General features: G+C 45.5%; 1 long non-coding RNA gene across 1 annotated transcript; it reads right to left on the bottom strand.

Annotated features, from left to right (window-relative positions):
• Positions 1-538: 538 nt before the first annotated feature.
• Positions 539-16,549, bottom strand: LOC119567131. The gene is made up of 3 exons (XR_005226911.2): positions 16,450-16,549; positions 4,036-4,094; positions 539-3,518 (listed from the first exon to the last, which is right to left on the bottom strand). It is a non-coding gene; the product is annotated as an uncharacterized LOC119567131 (long non-coding RNA).
• Between the last annotated feature and the right edge of the window lie 2,700 nt (positions 16,550-19,249).

Below are 19,249 nucleotides of genomic sequence, written 5' to 3'. Positions count from 1 at the left end.
CTCTGAGAAGGCTCAGTTTAAGGGGCTTGCCCCAGTATCCAGATGTCCACCCCCACTCCTTTGGAGTACAAACCCAAAATTATATGAAATTTGCCTCTTTCCTCAATGGGGTGGAGAGTATGCACAACTCCTCGCCGCCCCAGTTAGAAATCACATAAACTGGGTTATATTATAAACCAGAAATTTATGAACTATAACAGGTGTATTTTAAGAAGTTAAGGAGGTAGCAGACAGAACAAGGCAGATTACTAAGCAAATAAAACAGAGTACACAAAGTAAGCTTAATAAACTAAAGAAACTGGTTCCATGTGAGTTCTCACCCTAAATGTGGTTCCAATAATCTTCACAGGCCAGATGCCCTTCCAGCCTGGGTTCAGTTCTTTCCCCCAGTTCAGTCTTAGTTGTTCCAGCAGTCATCTTGGGTGGGGTAGCAGGGGAGAACTGATGACCTGGATTACCTCACTCCTCACCCTTAAATAGGATTTGCATAAGGCGGGAGTCCTTTGTTTCCTAGTTTGGACCCCCACCCCAGCTTCTCATGAGAAAAGTACAGAATTCAAGATGGGTTCCAGTATCAGGTGACATGGTCACATGCCTCTGTAGGGCCCCTGTAGCCATTCTTCACAGGCTGATGGTCACAGGAAGACTAAGCTATTTTACAATCCATTGTCTCCTGCTGATGAGCCATCAGCACTGTTGGGCTTTTTCATTGTTGTACCTGAAGTGTTAGCAGGGGGCGTCCCCCAAAGTAACATGTTTGAAACATAGATACATAGTCAATATTCCTAACTTCGGATACAGAAATGATACATGCATACAAATAGGATAATCATATTCAGTTAATTATAAGCTCTCCAATGATACCTTACAAGAGTTATCTTGCATAAAGCATATCTTATGTCATATTCCTACCACAAGCATATTTTCATAAAGAATATGGAGTATAATGTCAGTGTGGTAGTCATTTGCGTGTAAATTCCTTGAATTATTCCAAGGCAAACTGGGCTCCATTGTCAGTGAATACAGTGTCTGGAAAGCCATATCTCACAAAATGGGCCTTCAGTTTGCCATTCTCTGATTTGCTTCTTATATCAGCCAGGGCATTGACATCCCAAAAATGTGAGTCGTAGTCCACTGTAATCAAGGACTGCTTTTCCTTGAAGGTAAATAAATCTGCTCTCACCTTTCCCATGGTCAGGTGGCCAACTCATGTGGCCTCTTCTGCTGGCAGGTATCACACGACTGGCAAGTGTCAGACCCCTCTATAAAGAATTGGAGTTGTGTATTCAATCCCAGCTAGTAAACATACTCTCGAGCCCGTCTCAGACAGCTGTCAATGCCCAGGTGCAAGGCATGTATTTTTTGCATGACCTCTCTAAGTAATGTTTCTGCATCACTACTGAAAAACTTGTAGTTTTCTGTCATGGTGTTCAGCTTCTGTATCATCACTCCCTTCACCTACAAAAAGCATATCATCTGCTATTATTTTTCACCCTGGTCAGTCGTTTCAGCATTTGAGTGAATCTTCCCTGTAACACTTCTGGTGCTGGCCTTATGCCCATTGGTATACACAGCCAAATGTAGAGACCAAATGGTGCTGCAAAGGTTGTCAGCATGCTTGACTCTTTATCCACATGTATATACTAAAACCCATTCTTCAGATCAGACCATAAAGATTATGGCTTTGTAGAGTTCTGGCATCAATTGTGGGCAGTGGATATTGGCATCTTTTCAATGACCAGTTTAGTGGCTTTGAGTCTATACAGATGTGTAATTGCCTGATGGCTTCTCTGCTACCACCATGCTGCTGATTCAGGTTGTTCTGGCCTCTATGGGTGCTATGATATCCCTGCTCTGCAGAGACTTTCAGGCTCCGTGCATACTGGATTATGCAATGCCACTGGAATTTTCCTTCCTGAAAGCACACAGGTTCCACTGTAGGATCTACTTCCAGTTGCAGCTTTCCTTTGAGGCCTTTGAAAACACCCCCATATGCCTTTAAAATGGTCTCCATTGTCCATGGGACACCCCCTTTTCACTGCTTGCTCTGCAGCTATAAAATTCTGATGCTGCACGCTGATCAGATCCAGGGCTTGTATGGCTGTATTCCCCCAGAGGGGTCTGAGGTGCTTACCATCCACCATCACAAACTTCAGTTGATACCATCTGTTGTTTTTTTGGGATAGTTACTATGAGGTCACATTTTCCTATTGGTTGCATTATATTCTCATCATACATTATTGGATTGCAACTGCTCTTTGTGATGGATGTGTGAGTCCAATTCACCTTGAGGAAACACATTGCAGGAGGCCCTGCTATCCAGCTGAAATCACATGATATTTCCCTATTGACATTGTTGCATGCATGGAGGTTGGTATTGTCCCTTGTTGCTTTCCTGTCCTGACAGCCTGAACTTGATATGCTGTGGGACTCAAGGAGAGAGTCATGGTGTTATCACCACTGTCTGATGTGCCATCCCCCTCTCGTACAATCTGAATCTTTCTGAGAGCCTCTTCTGCTCTTGCACACATGGCTGAAATGGTCCAATCTGCCACCTTGCAATGCTCTCCTAGTGCAGGGCACTTCTCCTTTACCCACTCATGCTGTCTAGAGTACATGCATCTCGCTATGGGCAAGGAACACTGCTCTCCTTTGTCATCTCACTGCATGTACTTCTGGGGTGTTGTGCACGCTATGGTTTTCACCATTTCTCTTGAGGCTTCTGCCGCACACCCCATGTCTAGGCACGTGTCCAGTGTGAGATCCCCTTCCTGGAGCAGTCCATCCTGAAGGGGGTGATCCCAACTGCCACAGACCACACTGCCCAAATTAGAGGATCTGTCAGGTCTCCAAAATTGTGGCAGGCACTGTGCATAAGGCAGTAACATAGGACCCCTACCCTTTGGATTAATCTCTAGTGAAAAGCCTGTGTTGCTCCACAGATTCATTCTGCTTTGGGGACCAATAGGTCCCCAGCACTCCTTGGACTGCTGTGATGAACTTCTGTGGTGGTGAGCTTCAGAGTGATGCTAACCTCTCTGCCTGGCTCCCCAATAAGGTGAACTAATAGTTTTACTTTCCTGCTGTTGTAATCCTCCTGCATGACCAGGTCTGGCTACAGCTTAAACTCCTCCTTCCTCTGGGTTCATCCTTGGCTAGGTTTGGTGTCTGCAAATCCAGGGCTCTGGGGGGCTTCGGGCCGACTGACATGGCTCACGGCAACCAGCTGCTGCACTTCAGAGAACTCACAGCTCAGATGTTTCCCCCATGTTTCATTAGCAAAGCATGCAGTTGAGTGCAGGCCAAGTTGAACAAAGGGAAGTTTGTTAAACCCTGTGCACTATTCGGTTCATGGGGATCAGCTGCTTCCAACCTAACTCCCGCAATCCCTGTTTTCCTGAAGTCCTGTCAATAGCAGTCCCTCCAGGGAACACTGGTGCTCAGACTCCAGTTCCACTGATCATGATACAATCTTCACAGTCCACAAGACAGTATCATGACATAAGTTGTTCTCACCACTGTAAAAAACAAACAAACAAAAAAAACACGAAAGACATTGCCCCTGATCTCATGAGTTTACATTCTGAACGAACAGCTCAGATACACTGAGGGGCCCAGAGGAATGTGCTATTTCAGTGTATTATTGGTAATGGATTTGGGATTGCTAGTGGAAGTGAGCTAGTGGGCTTTGAGGAAGACATCATGAAGTTTTTATCTTGCCTGCTTTGTACATACCTATACATTCATAAATCATTTTCTTCAGATAAGGGTCTGAGCCAACTTTCACTGAAGTCTGTAGGAGCATTCCACTTGAAAGCAGAGGGAGTTTGAAAACAGTCAGGCATGGCAGTCGAATTACAGTAAACTGGAACCTCCTATTTACACTGACCCACAGTTTTAATTCTACATCTGAGGACACTTTAGTTATGTGAGTACCATGTAGTCACTTTAGCTATGACAGAATGACTGTATATTACTGGGGAAGACGTTTGAAAGAAGCATAGTTAAGCTCCATTATGCACAGAGTATACTTACCAAATAAATAAAAGACTTTTCCTACATTGTAACGTTTCTGTTGCCACCTTCCAGAGCACCTGAGGAATGGTGAGATATGGAGAAATTATTGCAACAAGAGTGGGAAAGGTAAGGAAATAATGCATTCATTAAACTAAGATGTATTTGAGGTGCTCATCTCTGCACAGGTCAGCTGAATGACTCGGTGCTTAAGCCCTGGTCTACACTAGGAGTTTAGGTTGAATTTAGCAGCATTAAATCAATGTAAACCTGCATCTGTCCACACGATGAAGCCCTTTTTTTCGACTTAAAGGGCTCTTAAAATCGATTTCCTTACTCCACCCCTGACAAGTGGATTAGTGCTTAAATCGGCCTTGACAGGTCGAATTTGGGGTACTGTGGACGCAATTAGACAGTATTGACCTCCGGGAGCTATCCCAGAGTGCTCTGTTGTGACCACTCTGGACAGCGCTCTCAACTCAGATGCACTGTCCAGGTAGACAGGAAAAGGCCCACAAACTTTTGAATTTCAATGTCCTGTTTGCATGGTCACCTGCAGCTTGCCACGCTGGCCAGAGCTCATCAGCAGAGGTGAAAATGATGGAGTCCCAGAATCACACAAGAGCTCCAGCATGGACTGAATGGGAGGTACGGGATCTGGTCGCTGTATGGGGAGAGGAATCCGTGCTATCAGATCTCCGTTCCAGTTTTCGAAATGCCAAAATCTCCCAGGGCATGAAGGACAGAGGCCATAACAGGGACCCGAAGCAATGCCATGTGAAACTTAAGGAGCTGAGGCAAGTCTACCAGAGAGGCAAATGGCTGCTCCGGGACAGAGCCCCAAACATGCCACTTCTATGATGAGCTGCATGCCATTTTAGGGGGTTCAGCCACCACTACCACAGCCGTGTTGTTTGACTCCTTCAGTGGAGATGGAGGCAACACAGAAGCAGGTTTTGGGGAGGAGGAATATAGCTCACAGCAAGCAAGTGGAGAAACCGGTTTTCCTGACAGCCAGGAACTGTTTCTCACCCTAGACCTGGAGCCAGTACTCCCCAAACCCACCCAAGGCTGCCTCCCGGACCCGCCAGGCGGAGAAGGGACCTCTGGTGGGTGTACCTTTTTAAAATACTATACATGATTTAAAAGCAAGCATGTTTAATCATTAATGTGCCCTGGCATTTGTGGCTCTCCTGGATGTACTCCAAAGCCTTTGCAAAAGGTTTCTGGGGAGGGCAGCCTTATTCCGTCCACCATGGTAGGACACTTTACCACACAGGCCAGTAGCATGTACTCGGAAATCATTGTAGAACAAAGCATTGCAGTGTATGTTTGCTGGCATTCAAACAACATCCGTTCTTTATCTCTCTGTTATCGTCAGGAGAGTGATGTCATTCATGGTCACATGGTTGAAATAGGGTGCTTTTCTTAAGGGGACATTCAGAGGTGCCCGTTCCTCCTGGGCTGTTTGCCTGTGGCTGAACAGAAATGTTCCCCGCTGTTAGCCATGGGGAGGGGTGAAGGGCTAGCCACGTGGTGGGGGGAGGCAAAATACGACCTTGGAACGAAAGCACATGTGCTGTGTATGTAATGTTAACAGCAAGGTTTACCGTGAAAGAGTGTAGCCATTGTTCTAGAAAATGTCTTTTTAAATACCACTGTCTCTCTTTTCTCCACCAGCTGCATGTGTTTCAAGGATCACAGGATCTTCTCCTTCCCAGAGGCTAGTGAAGATGGCAAAAAAAATGCACTCGTGATGAAATGTTCTCTGAGCTCATGCTGTCCTCCCACACTGACAGAGCACAGACGAATGTGTGGAGGCAGACAATGTCAGAGTGCAGGAAAGCACAAAATGACCAGGAGGAGAGGTGGCGGGCTGAAGAGAGGGCTGAAGCTGAAAGGTGGCGGCAGCATGATGAGAGGAGGCAGGATTCAATGCTGAGGCTGCTGGAGGATCAAACCAATATGCTCCAGCGTATGGTTTAGCTGCAGGAAAGGCTGCAGGAAAGCCGCTACAGCCCCTGTGTAACAAATCGCCCTCCTCCCCAAGTTCCATAGCCTCCTCACCCAGACGCCCAAGAACGCGGTGGGGGGGACCTCTGGCCCCCCCAGCCATTCCACCCCAGAGGATTGCCCAAGCAACAGAAGGCTGGTATTCAATAAGTTTTAAAGTTTTAAACTTTTAAAGTGTTGTGTGGCCTTGTCCTTCCCTCCTCCACTATCCCTCCTGGGCTACCTTGGTAGTTATCCCCCTATTTGTGTGATGAATGAATAAAGAATGCATGAATGTGAAGCAACAATGACTTTATTGCCTCTGCAAGCGGTGATCGAAGGGAGGAGGGGAGGGTGGTTAGCTTACAGGGAAGTAGAGTGAACCAAGGGGCGGTGGGTTTCATCATGGAGAAACAAACAGAACTTTCACACCGTAGCCTGGCCAGTCATGAAACTGGTTTTCAAAGCTTCTCTGATGCGCACCGCACCCTCCTGTGCTCTTCTAACCACCCTGGTGTCTGGCTGTGCAAAACCAGCAGCCAGGCAATTTGCCTCAACCTCCCACCCCACCATAAACGTCTCCCCCTTACACTCACAGAGATTGTGGAGCGCACAGCAAGCAGTAATAACAGTGGGAATATTGGTTTCACTGAGGTCTAACCGAGTCAGTAAACTGCACTAGTGCGCTTTTAAATGTCCAAATGCACATTCTACCACCATTCTGCACTTGCTCAGCCTGTAGTTGAACAGCTCCTGACTACTGTCCAAGCTGTCTGTGTATGGCTTCACGAGCCATGGCATTAAGGGGTAGGCTGGGTCCCCAAGGATAACTATACGCATTTCAACATCCGCAATGGTTATTTTCTGGTATGGGAATAAAGTCCCTTCTTGCAGCTTTTGAAACAGACCAGAGCTCCTGAAGATGCTTTCCCGGCCATCCTACGTTGATGTTGGTGAAACGTCCCTTGTGATCCACCAGTGCTTGCAGCACTATTGAAAAGTACCCCTTGCGGTTTATGTACTTGCCGGCTTGGTGCTCTGGTGCCAAGATAGGGATATAGGTTCCGTCTATGGCCCCACCACAGTTAGGGAATCCCATTGCAGCAAAGCCATCCACTATGACCTGTATATTTCCCAGGGTCACTACCCTTGATATCAGCAGATCTTTGATTGCGTTGGCTACTTACATCACAGCAGCCCCCACAGCAGATTTGCCCACTCCAAATTGATTCCCGACTGACCTCAACTGTGAGGGCTGCTCTCATCTTGGTAGTCTTGCGCCCCAGGGCAGGGAAAAGCAAGTCACAAAGTTCCATGAAAGTGCCCTTACTCATGCAAAAGTTTCGCAACCACTGAGAATCGTCCCAGACCTGCAACACTATGCGGGCCCACCAGTCTGTGCTTGTTTCCCAAGCCCAGAATCGGCGTTCCACTGCATGAACCTGCCCCATTAGCACTATGATGCCCACTTTGCCAGGGCCCATGCTTTGAGAGAAGTCTGTGTCAATGTCCTCATCACTCACGTGACCGCGCTGACGTCGCCTACTCGCCTGGTATCGCTTTGCCAGGTTCTGGTGCTGCATATACTGCTGGATAATGTGCGTGGTGTTTAATGTGCTCCTAATTGCAAAAGTGATCTGAGCGGGCTCCATACTTGCTGTGGTATGGCATCTGCACAGAAAAAAGGCGCGGAACGATTGTCTGCCCTTGCTTTCACGGAGGGAGGGAGGGAACGGGGGCCTGACGATATGTACCCAGAACCACCCGCGACAATGTTTTAGCCCCATCAAGCACTGGGATTTCTACCCAGAATTTAAATGGGCGGAGGAGACTGCAGGAACTGTGGGATAGCCACCCACAGTGCAACGCTCCGGAAGTCGACAGTTGCCTTAGTACTGTGGACACACTCTGCCGACTACATGCACTTAGAGCATTTGTGTGGAGACACACACAATCAACTGAATAAAAACGCTTTCTACAAAACTGACTTCTATAAATTCGACCTAATTTTGTAGTGTAGACATACCCTAAGACACTTAAGCCTTGTCCACACTACAAAAATTACCCATTGCTGACAATGGGTGTCACCAATGAGGGAGCTGAATTGGTCCTAAGCAGCCCTTTAGATGCAAGTGTAGCCAACAACAAGGCATGCTAGATCCCTTTTCAGAAGCCTCCATTAAACAAGCCTCCGCTTGTTGATGGAGTTTCACTGAGGATGATTTTGGCTCAGTATCTGTGAGCCTAAAATGTTTTTGACAGACAGCCAAGCACCTGTTTTTACAAAGGGACTGTAAGATGTTTGGGATGGAGCTGTGACACACAAGTTTCCCACAGCAGGTGGGGGCTGGGTTGTGTGTTCGAAGCGGCTACTGGAAATAAAAACAGTTCAGGAAAGATTATCCTGAGGTGTAGCCACTTATTTGTCTCCCAACGAAGCATTAAACCATCGCAGAATTCCACACCCTTCTTGGCCACGTGTAAGACACAATGCATGTCTCATTTACAGTCCACTCTGACAGCCACCATTTCTGACTGAATACTCTCCTATATTGGCAGGCACTGTTACCAAGTAACAGGCAACGATGACTCAAGGAACTGAGAGAAATCTCATAACAAATTGTTCCTTTAACAGCACTTCCAGTCACCTGTTACTGAACCTCTGCAGGGTTTTTTCTGTTCTCTTTAAGCCAGGAAATTCTATGTTTTGTGGTTACCTGATGTATGTTATGATGCTATCAGCATGCTGTTATTGCCGTGCAGCCTGTTTTACTTGGTGCTGCTGAAAGATGCCAGATTGACAACCCTAGAGGTCCTCTGTTTATCCATGGAATAGGAACAGCTCAGACAAGGATGGTATAAGTTTCCCCCTTGCTGTCTCTCCAGAGTGCTACAGTTCTGACCTGAGTGAACTGCTTCTTTGCTCTACATCTCTGACCATCCTTATTAACAAGCATGGTAATTGAAATGATAGCTCTGTAGTTCACGTCTGCAATCCCCACATCTTTGTGTACAGCGATATTCCAGCACTGCTTTGGAGGTGTGTGCTATCTCATCCTGTTTGTTTGCAAACACTTGTATTGTGATGCCAGAACGTGTTGAATTGCAGAGTGAATCACACATGCTGCTCAGTGTCTCAGGAACACTTGGGGCTTTGTTTTTTTTTATTATTATTAATTATTAATTATTATTATTATTATTATACTGTTTGTAAACATCTGCATAAAGATGATACTGAGATTTTTTTAATGTTCTAGAATGAGCTTTGCACTTTACAAAATTCATATTCTTATTCAATATTTGTATTACAGTAGTGTCCAGAGGCCTTGCTCAAGATCAGGGCCCCACTGTACTGGAAGCTCTTCAAATAAAGACATGGTCCCCGGCCTTGAAGAAATTACAGTTAAGATGACAAATGATATAGGAAGGGTGGGGGTAAAGGGCACAATCAAGCTTTTATAGACCTAGCTACTGTGATCTCATCAGATCTCTTAAGCAATGTTAAGCTCTTTAATACGGGTATGGAAGCTCATCACGGAAAATCTAGGTAGGCTGTAGCAGGGGTGCTGGAACAATTTGTATAGTTGTGGTGCTGAGAGCCACTCAACCAAACTGTAAACCCTGTATCTGATGGAAATCACTTCAAGGCGGGGGTGTGTGTGTGTGTGTGTGTGCAGCAACACCTCCAGCTGCCCTAGTTCCTATGGGCTGTAGGAAATGATATAAAACAGGTTAGTAGGTGGCATGCTTTCTTCTGAGAATACTATGAAAGCTCTGGAAATGGGGTTCTAATCTGAACCTCTCAACCTCACCAGAGGGCGCTGCAGAGCACTTCTGCTTTGGTTTAGTGAAAATGGGACATTCTGCAATGGTTTAAGGTTATGACAGTTCTGTATAGTCATAGGAACCTACAATCATTTGAAGTTTAGCTTTTTTTATAGCCTAAGCTGATGGCTTTTTATTTTTCATTTGCATTGACTGACATGGCAGCATATGGAATTTTGTACAAAAAGTAAGATGAGTGGGAGCCCAAGTTAAACTAGAACACTAATAAATAATAATAATAGTAACAAGAGGAATCTATCAAGAGCCTTTAGCACTATGAGCTAAACCATATGTCCTGGTTTCTTCCGTTCATCGTGGAAGTGGACTCCTCTCCATACCCTATCTCCCGCAGCCAAAAAATGTATATCCTTGGGTCACACTTGAGATTTAAAAACGACCTTTAAAATATTATCTAGCTGAAATAGCTTTGAATCGTAGATTCAGGGCACAGCTGACGAGGCAAGTCAGTGAGTCCCAGTCATTTGCCTTTGCAACCCTAGCAGACAAGTGGCATCTGACAAACAGATACTCTGACAGAAGCACAAGGAAAAGATAGGGCATGAACTAGTAGTGCCTGTTAGCATGCTAGAGTTAATAGAACAATGAGTAACAATTTTAAGTCCGTGCTCTGGGATTTATCAGACCTGTTGGGCAGAGGATGTGGAATCTCAATGGACAGTCATATTTTAATGGTGTAATATGACAGTGTTGGAGCAAAGAGCATTGATGCATGTAGCCACAGTGAAACCTTGATCCTTTCTCTCTGCTGTGCGTAGCAATGGGTGCTGAGTAACCAAGAGCCTGAATCATTTTTGTGTACACTAATAGCCTTGATGTTAAGTTGAAAACCTGACTGAAAAGGGTGTCAAACAACCCCTAGTGTGGTGAGGGTCTAAGGTGATTTAACTTGTGTCTTTCAGTGTAACAAGTGTTGGTTATGCCTCAAGCTGAGCAAACTCACTAAACCAATTTCTTCTGTGTCTGTCCGCAAATTGCTGCCAGCTACCAGACAATTTTCTCAGGTCTGTTTGTTGTTTGAAATTATTTGCCAATTTTTTTCTGCAGACTGAGGTATTTGCAAAGATTAGTTGCATGATCTTACATTGTATTATTTGCGAAACAGCAGGTTATCATGTAATTATCAATTATGGCCCTGATTTGCCTTTCATTTTGGACTCAATCCTGCAAGGGAAGTAAGTAGGGGAACTGGCAGGGGTTGTGACTGCTCTATTTGGTGGAAGGGTATGTTCACCCCTTGCCCAGAGATTCAGAATCTTGGGGTACTTTTGGACCTGACCCTGCTCTTGGTAGCAACAGTGGCTCATATTGCTTTTTTACTTTTCTGCATTGCTGAGGGTTTGCAGCCTTCTCTTGATAAGGCTGGTCTCACCACAGATATAGATACCTTTGCATCTCCAGGTTGAACTGTTGCACTGAACTCTACTGGGGACAATCCCAAAGACAGCTTGGAAGTTACAGCTATGCAAAGTGCAGTGGCTGACTTGCTTTCGCGGAATGGGTCATCTATAAAGCAATATATGGCATGGGAACTACCTCTTGTAGGGACCATCTTTTCCCCTTGAGTACCATTGCAACAGCAAAAGTCAACTGAAGAGCCCCCTCTAGTGGTCCGTAGAGGTGCACTCTTGAGGACTGGAGGCAGGGCATTTTCAGGAGGGGTTCCTGGCTGTGACATCCACTCCCTCTCAGAGCAGAATGCAAGGCATGTCTGCTAGTCTAGCATCGAGCATATAAACCATTGCTAGGTTAGTTACTATGATTGCCTAGGATGTTACAGGAAAGGGAGGTATTGGTGCTACCATTTGTGGGCAGTTTATTGTGTTCCAGCCACAGCAGTGGGTGCATAAAAATTATTCTATCAGTCAAATATGGGAGCACACTGGGGTCCTTTCAAACACGGATCTGTCTGACGAGACAGTTAAGCACTAGCAGATACTGTAGATAGTGGTTTGTCCTCTCACCAATGGTCCAACACTGGAGCAGACTTAGCAGGTAGCAGAGTTGTCAACCAGGTGATTAGACTTGCCACGCAAATGAGTTGTGCACACTGCCATACCCAGCAAATGAACCAAGAGCCCCATGGCCCGTGAACAGCTGGATGGGAGGGGGCTACTCTCCTTGGCCAAACAGGGAGGTGCTGGTCTTTTCTTGAAGGTGCCCTAGGCATATCTCACAGAGACACATCTATGAGCTCTCTCCTGGCTGGGGTGTTTGTAGCACAACTCTTCAGATAGCACTTGCAGGGTCATCTTCCTGATCCAAGCACATCAGTCAATTCTCTAGTCACACAGCTGACACAGGACTAGCTAAGTGGACAGCCATGAATAGAAACCTCTCTCCCTCCCCATAACCAACTTCCAGTCATTCTGGCCAACTCTCCTGGGACTCCAGTGTAAACGGATGTCGGAGGATACACAGCAGACGTGCTCCGACCTGCTACCACAAGAGCCAGCGTTACCCACCTTTCCAATATGCCTGCTGGGAACAGGAGGTAATTACCGGCAGAGGGAAGAAAAACACTCAGCTAGTGCAACTGCTTTCACCGCCACACTGGCTCTGGCAGACAGATTTCATTTACACTTTGCTTACACTGTCAACTATCTGTCACTTCACTTTCCCCTGTTTCTGCAGCTCTGTGCTGCCGTCTCTTTCTGAGCAGCTCCTATCTGGGAAACATCACATTTGCTTTGTATAGATGTACAATCTGCAGCAGCTCAGCTGCCAGTCAGACCTGGGATGTATGGCTGTCTGTTAGCAGGGAGGAACATTGGAAGGGCCACGCTGGGTCTCACCATTAGTCCCTCTAGCTCAGCATCCTGGTGTCAGAGGGTGCTATGCCTCCAGCTTTAAGTCAGTCTCTCTGTGAGCATCTCCTTTACTGTGCCAGGCCCTAGGCTTCCACTTTTTGCAAGGGTTAGACCTGCAGCTCCATTACCCTGAGACTGGGCTCTCTGGCTTCTGCACTCCTTTTTCTCACCATGGCTCTCCAATGAGTTCAAATGAGTTTAAACCCCAGGTAGAGACTTTACTCCTTTGGAGAGCAATTCCACCAGCAGGTCTGTGCAGAAACGCACAGCAGCCTTTTTAAAACAAGCCAGCATTTACTAGTCAACTGGAACACAGGATACAAGGATCCCTAGGCTAGTCCAGAAAAGCAAAACTTCATGGAGAGCCCATGTGGGCAGTGTCACCTGCCTTCTTCTCCAAAACCTCCCGAATTTCATCTCTCTCTGCCCTGGGCAACAGCCATCATGTCTCACAGTCTGCTCACACCCAGCCCTTTGACTCAAGTTGCAGCATGTTGCGCGTGTTCTGCTTCCCTTGTCTTCCATCATTAAATGTTAGTGTCCGATGTTTGGCCTCCAGTGTATCTCTGAGGCAACTGCATTCATATGTGGACAGTTCTTGATAGCTCATTCATATGAGTGCAGATATCAATATCCGATCCATTATCTCAAGGTCCCAGAGGATAATTTAACTCTTTCACACCCAGTGGATAACAATACTAAGCAAGTGGGGAAACTGAGTCACACATCCATTAAAAATATTATTAAAATGTACCCATTCTCCACACCGGGTATAGCCCTTCCTAGGGTCCTGATACTAATGGTCTCACTGGTGTCCTTTTTTACCTTCTTTTCCACTCATCACTTTTGTTGTTGATGAGAAAAGGGAGAAAAAAAACAGATTCCATTAAGTCTCCCTAAGACCTCCCTATTACTCATCTATTTTACCTGGAAGGTGATAAGGGCCAGATCTTGTCAGATTTAATGGGATTTAGGTGCTTAGGCACTTCAGAAAATCCCCCAAGGTGCCTAGCTGCATCTTTAGCACCTAAATATCTTCTAAATGTGGCCCTAAAATATGAGGCTGATGGGTGGCAGTACAGTCCAGCCAGCCAGCCTCAATTGTTGTATCCTGTTGAATTTAGCCTGTAATCTCTTTGGGAGAAAAGGATCGTCTCTTCACTTGTTTATGGGAAGCACCTAGCGTACTTTTGGGCTCTCAAAAGGAATAAAAATGTGTGGCTATGCAGGGGAGGGATGATGTGCTGGGGGGCTGGATACAGGATTTTGGTTTGGTCCTGTTTCTAGTTATTGCATCTGTGCTCCATTTCCCCCATCAAGTGACGTTTCCATCCCAAGGAAATGTTTAGAGAAAGTTCTGAGCGACTGGGATGACACAGAACGGCTGCTTGCTCCTTGGCTGATTCAGCGAATGTAGAAGGAGTGGGGAGGAAGGAAGTGTAGTCTACTCCTGTGCTATAGTTTTGGAAAATCTGCCTCCCTTTGTTGTAATCATTTCACTCATTCACCTGCAATCTCTGACACCGCAGTGTGATTTCTCTGCTACGGAGTGAAACACACAGCCCCGTTACCTTGACTTACTGTTCTAAAAAAATGGAACTCAACTGGCAAATACATTAATAGCCATAGGTGTCCTCATGCTGATTGATGAGATGTCTGTGCCAGCGTGTCAATGTAATTGATCTCTGGGGGCAGATTCATAAATGTGCTTATGAAACTAGAATCATAAAAAATTTCTGCCGGGACAACATGGCAGGTATTAAGGAGGAAGTCACAAAATCAGCTCAAGTAGCTGCTGCACAGATTCCCAGAGCCTTGTTTAATTTTGTTAAGTGAATTTTATGCCAGTGAAAGTTGCCATATTGACAGCACCAGACTGATGTCTTTGGCTTATCCACAGAACAGAGGCATCATGGACAAGGGCAATATAAGCATTCCCTGCACCATCAGACCTGGCTTGGACAGATATACCTCTAGGAAAAGGAAAGTAGTTCAACTCTTGGCCCCTGTACGGAGACAATGCCAGAACTGTGGTTGCCCGTGTAACCTTAATTCAGCCCCCTTGTGCATATGCATTATGATACAGTCTTAAATTGCATGATCACCTATTATTTTTTCCACAGAACCCCTGACTCATTCAGTACACAGGACAGACAGTGCTCGAATAATGAGCAGCTATTCAATAGGATTTCTCTTCATTGTTCAGTGTGTGGCCCCAGGCTATCTTTATGGCACACTACTCAGACCCTACTCTGAAGACAGAATTATGAACTTCCTTAGGGCCTTTTCTATGGTGCTCATCCCTATAGTATCTGAGTCCTTCATAAACATTAAGGAATGTCTCTTTACAACACCCCTGTGAGGTGAGGGAGTGGTATTATGCCTATTTTACAGATGGGAAATGAAGGCATGGAGAGATTAAGTATTCACTAATTTCAGTTACCCCAAAGTATCCATTAATGTTGGGTGCCGAGTGTGAGACACCTAGGACCTGATTTTTCAGAGTACTAAGCATTATATAGCACTTTATATCCTCAAATCACAGCTTGCAACTGTCAGTGCTCATCACTTCTGCAAATCAGATCCCTGGGTCTCAGGTAAGGTACCCTGAGAAGAGGAACACACAATTAGTTACACCTGTGTAAAGTTTGGTTTAGATGAGGACGTCTGTGACAGAGGAAGGGGTAGAATCCAGTTCTCCAGGGCAGCACTTAATTGCCTTAACCTTGAAGCTATCCTTTCTCTTCCTGCAGTCCCCAGCCTCATTCACTACATACCCTCCATTTTCGGCAACAGATGAAGCAGGGGGTCTTACAGACAACAGCCTCCTTCAGTACACAACCCTGATCCATCCCCAGAGCAGATCTGTTTTGTGCACTGAATGAGGTACTTATAGGCTTTGGTACAATGCATGAAGGCGGGCCAAGCCCAGGGTATCTATACAAGTATACTTTTCCCCTGTAAATCAGAACATAGTGATCTTGACCTTTAAATGCATCACATGGTTGGAGATGGAACTGAAGCAAAACCCTCTGATCTGAGCACCCCTGAGCACCAAAGACAGCTCCAGACCCCAATCTTGAAGCTCAGGCCCACCTGCATAGCTAAGCTGGCCATTTGAATGGGAAAGCAAAAGTTTTGTCAGGTGTGTCTTTGCTACACGGTAGAGGCATATTTATTCTCTGGGCTGTTCAGTCCATCCTTTTAAATAGCCAAGCACACTGGGCAGCCACCAGCCAATACGCAAGGGTGAAAGCAGGAAACAACAAACTTCACACAGCTGGCTTTTCAGCTTTGAAGGTCAGCTCTGAATAGCAGCCTGCTGGAGATTCACACTGTAATATTCCAGACAGGCTACCATTGCTCTATTTTTAGCCTCCAAGCCCTCTTAAAACAACAACATCAACAAAAAAACCTCACGTATTCTGTCAAAAAGAAAAGACCCAAAATATTTCAAATCTGCTGCATATCAATTCATAATGCACCTCCCATCCCTGTGCAAAACAGTGAGTGAGACCCCAAGCCTTTTCCCCAGCAGTTTCAATGAGATCGCTCTGAATTCAGTTTGACAGCACACAGCAAAACATGACCAGTTATAGTGGCTACACTGCAATCTCTGATCCAAAGGTATTAAAGCAGTGCAAAAGTTGGAAAGCAGGATGTAGAGATAGGCCCAAACCCACACCTTGGCTCCCAACAAACCAGAACTTCAAGGAACTCACTCTGTGGCTCTGGCTATCCTTAATAATATGTGAAATGGTGGGTCTCAGATTGCACACATTATATTTACCTAGATTAGACAGCCCACTTCTGTGTCCATCTTGATAGCTACAACATGCTCCTCAGAACAGAGGCTGTATCTTCTTCCTTGTGCACAGTGACAAGCTGTAATAAATAACAATGTGATGACAATAATGTGATGACTATGCTCACACGATAAATGGCATCTGATAAATTGCATTCATTGTCCCCTTGTGACTTCCTCACCTGTAGTTATCCCCACCTGTCAATCCCTCCCTCAGAGCACTCATAGCTTTCCAAACCCAGCAAACAGCAAAACGGACAAAGCAGAATTTCCCCAACAACCCTGACCTGGCAGAGGGGAGGTGGAGATCATGACCTAAGCGGTCATGCTCTCTAGCCTCAGGTTCCATGATGTTCTGATCAATTGCCATGCTGACAGGGACAAGATGACCTACTGCATGTCACTTCCAACCCCAGGGTGATGGGGAGGGGTTCAGTGCAAAAAGCACTCACTGTTTGTAAGAAAAGGCACATCTCTTTTGTCTTCTGAATGCCACCTGCAATTATGGTTTTTACAGCTACTGGAGGACATACACACAGCGCCGGCTGGGCTTTGCAAACCAAACTGCATGATGCCAGCTGTGGTGATGTGTGACTGAAATATGACCATTTGTACCATTAATATTGCCACGGTTAGATAGTTGCAACAAATCTTGTACAAAATATGTCATGTAAGGTATCAATGGAAAAGTTACAGTCTATCAAATATGATTATCCTATTTGTAGGTATGTATCATCTTTGTATCTAAAGTGATGAATATTGACTATGTACCAATATTTCCAATGTGTTTGCTCCTGGGGTAACGCCCACAAGGGAGTTTATATTCAGTCTAGCCAGCACATTGTGAATGAACCATTCAAGTCGATGGCCCCTTAAAGAACACAATAGGACATAGAAGAAGCTTGTCCCCTCCTAGTGAGCCTTCCTCTGGACATTTGAGCCAAAATTTGGGTAGTGGCTGCTCCTGTGAGTCCTCAAAGCATGTAAGGGCATGTGACTTGCTCATGTGATCCTGGTCTCCATCTTGTGCCTGTAATTTTCCATGAACTAAGATTGAGAGCACCCTCTCCACATGGGAGAAGGTATAAAGGACCTTAGACGCATCTCCATTTTACCTCTTCCCTGCTCTGATATCTGGACTATGGACTTACACTAAAAGGAGCATATTGGCTATGGACTGAGGACCTTCCAATCTTTTGGAAATTACCAGAGACTTTACAAGCCAGCAGTCTGTAACATTAGTGCTGCAAACCTGATCCAAGAACTTTGCAATGATTGCAAGTATATGACTTCCTAAACCATTTTAACTCTCCTCTTCTTTTTGTTATAAATAAACCTTTAAATTTTAGTTACTAAAGGATTGGCAACAGCATGATTATTGGGTGAGATCTGAGTTATATATTGACCTGGCTATGTGGTTGATCTCTTGGGATTAGAGGACGCTATATGTGATGAAACTGGTTTTCAGTAACCACTCATCCTACAGTCCAGTGTCTGGGTAGTAAAGCAGGAAGACTGCATTTTGGACTTCTTGTTAACTAGTGTGGTGAGACAGAAGTTTACTTTTGTTGCTGGTTTGGTATATTTTATGGAAGAATAATCACCAGTTTGGGGTGAATCTTCCCTATTTCTCAGCAGGCTGTCCTGAATCTGGTATTCTCAGCTGTGACCCACTGAGGCGCAGTGACACCAGCACCTAAAACTCAAGGGCTATCAGGGACCTGAATCTTGAGAGCAGGAACTAGTGTGTATATCTCTATACTGTATTATCTGTATATATCTACTGTATTATCTATGTTTCTTTAAGAAAGCAAAACGAGACCAGCCCTTCACTCTGTTTACACGTGGTAAACTAGCTGGAGAATGCCAGTGGCCCACCTACTGCCATGCTACCCATTCTGCTCCTTTATAATGCATCAGCTCAATAAAATCCCAGAGAATCAGAGAGGGAAAAGACCTAGTCAATACCTACCCATGGCCAATGTCAGACTGTTCCCCATTGTGCCTTTGCCAGGACTTTGTTCAGTCCACTTTTAAATGATGCAAAAGATGGGGACTCCACTGGAGAGACTGGGGCTAATAGCCTTCACTGCTAGGACTGTCTGAGCCAAATTTGTCTTTAATGGGGTTACATTAGAGACAAATTTGGCCCTCTCCCCTGCTGTCTAGCCTATATTTTCCTTTGCTTGGCTTCATCCCAATACTCTTAGTTATATCCCACCCATTCAAGACCACTACAAGCAATGCCCTTTCCTCACCAGTGTTTACACCCTTTGTACCCTTGTGTTCACTGCTCATACACAGCTTTCATTGTCACTTGACCACGCTCTCTCTGTCAGGCAACATATGCTCACCTCTGCTGGGTGGCAGAGACAGGAGCAAATTGCAGCAATTCAGTACCAAATGCAGTGAGGAGGCCACATGAAGAGTTAAGAGAGCTTTGGAGTACTTTGCCTAGGCCATATAGCTACCCGCATGCCTTCTGAACACCCCTAGGCTGCTCCCCCATCTTCCTACTCCTGGTCCTCACCATTATGGCATCTGAGTCACCTTGGTACTCTCTCCCTTTCCCCTTCCACTCATATCCCATACCTCTGCCAGTCCCCATACTCCAAGGGACAATGTGGTACAACAATGATTCTGCCAAAGTCACAGATCTTGCCCAAATCAGATTTCTGTGGATATTTAATGAGATAATGGGTGTCTATATCACTCAGCTCCCTCCTTAGAAGTCATTCCCTCCAGCCCCTTAAATATCTGTGCTGACCTTCCCTCTCAAACCAGT

Source organism: Chelonia mydas, chromosome 9, assembly GCF_015237465.2.
Source record: "Chelonia mydas isolate rCheMyd1 chromosome 9, rCheMyd1.pri.v2, whole genome shotgun sequence".
Classification (NCBI taxonomy): domain Eukaryota; kingdom Metazoa; phylum Chordata; order Testudines; family Cheloniidae; genus Chelonia; species Chelonia mydas.
The sequence above is the reverse complement of the archived record's forward strand: the minus strand, read 5'-3'. Positions and strand labels throughout refer to the sequence as shown.